Source organism: Eumetopias jubatus, unplaced genomic scaffold, assembly GCF_037043125.1.
Source record: "Eumetopias jubatus isolate StellerSeaLion01/CBP00866 unplaced genomic scaffold, mEumJub1_p1.0 scaffold_10, whole genome shotgun sequence".
Taxonomy (NCBI): domain Eukaryota; kingdom Metazoa; phylum Chordata; class Mammalia; order Carnivora; family Otariidae; genus Eumetopias; species Eumetopias jubatus.
The window spans coordinates 26,446,735-26,448,762 of NW_028274816.1; positions in this window are offsets into that span (position 1 = coordinate 26,446,735).

Genomic DNA, 2,028 nt, shown 5'->3' on the forward strand with positions numbered 1-2,028 from the left:
CACTGGGAAGGATGAAGAAATAGATTCTGGCTTAATTTCTGGGAATGACTCCCACAGCAATACTGCAGGTCTGTATGATCGAAGGGACTCTAATTCCTGCAATAGATTTGAAACTGCCTTCTAGATTAAAGCTGGGGGGCTTTTGAACAATGCTTCCTCTGTGGTGAGCTGCACACTTGAATCACATAAGTTAGTCCTGCATGAATACATCTATCAGTGGAGCCCACTCAGAAGCCCACCCACAGGGAATATGGGACATTTGGTGTTTAGCTTTCCATCTCTCAGTACAGAAAGGCATACTAGAAGGCTGGAAAAGATGTTGAGTGAACCACTCCACAGTATCTACCACAGAGTATGCACTGATTGGACTCAGACTACACTGGTGTCCCATCTGGCTTATGCTCTTTTTAATGCCTTTAGGTAAGTGGTATGTAATGTTTTAAAAATACTTTAGAGAAATGTAGGCATTGATTTCTCAAAAGCATGTATAAGAATATTCATCCCTTTCAAAGTCTCTCAAATACCATTGTTACTCGTGGCTTATGGTATTAACAAAATTTTAACCATAACTGAATCAAAGTTTTGGGGCTTATCATTTTTTTATTCATACAAAATGACTCTCTCTACATGTGTGCAAGAGTTTTTTAGGTTATAGGAATATAACCTACAGGGTCATAGTGCATATGGTTTTTCAGTTTTATGATATTGCCTGGTTGCTCTCCAAAGCATCTGTATATTCACATTCTCAAGAATAAAATATGAGTACCCATTTCCCTATATCTTTCTCACTTGTCCTCATACTTAATATTCTCTTCCTTTGGATATTTATTAGCTGTATAATGGATATTCTCATTTTATTCTTATTTCTTAACCTCTTTTGTATTTTCCATCTCTGTCATACTGTGCTCTAGTGTGTCTGTATTGTTTCACTAAGTTTCATCAGCTCCATCTTCTGAGCCTCTAAGAACATGAGTAGTTATCCCCCAATACTAGAATCCCCAAATACTAGAACATGAGCAGCCAAAGTGCCAAACCCCTGTCCAGCAAGAAGCGCGCCCCCTCCCCCCCACCCCAAGAAGAGACTGTCTGGTTGTATCAGAGCAATAGGCTTCTTGCCTAGAGTATTGTTCTTACCTAGTTGAATTTGAACTGAATTACAGAGCTTACAGTCCAACTTCATCAGGCCCTGCTATTTATCTGTCTATGGAGATGTAGGACTGGAAGCGTTTGCAGATCCCCAAGTGATGTTGAGGCCCTCAATGACTGAGTTGAGGCAATGAGAACAGAGATAAAAGTCAGGGTCATAATGCAAAAATGGCCAAGAAGCTTCCTACATCACTGTGCGATCTCTGATGTTCCATCTTTATAGGATTCAGTTCCCTCAGTGGAATAATAGATCTTGAGGTGAAGAAGGCACATCTCCAACATTTTGTTCTTTGTCAAGCCAAGGGCACTGAGACAGAATAAACATTGGCGATTTTGGAGCAGTTTGGATGCTGATTTTGTGTAATGGGAAAGTAAGAATACTTAAAGATTAATTTCTAGAGAGGTACCATCCAGAAGGCTGAATACGTGTGTACATATAAATATGTTTGTATCTATAGTTACAGCTGTTTCCCGTTATAGAATAGCTTGCTGCCAGTCATCCAGCTCTTCTTCATTGTTGTGACGGGGCCTTTTTAATAGCCTTCTAAGTGCTCTCTTGCCTGACTTAAAATGCATTTTTCACACTGTAGTTACAACTCATAGATCTACAACGAAATCAGACAGCTTTGGCTTGAGTACAGCCAAATAAGAAAATCCCCAGATACTAGCGCTCATCCAGGATGGCCTTTGGCTTCCTCCGCCCCTTACGAAGGTTTAAAGTCTGTGCCACCGCAAGCCCTTCGAAGAGAAAGTCGCCTCGTCCCCGCAAGGGTCGGCCCGCGTCGCGGAGCCCAGAGAAATCCGAAGAAGCTCCAGCGTCCTAAAGCCGAGGAAGCGCGAGTCCGGGAGTCGCGCTGGCGCGGTGACGCACTTCCGGCGCGC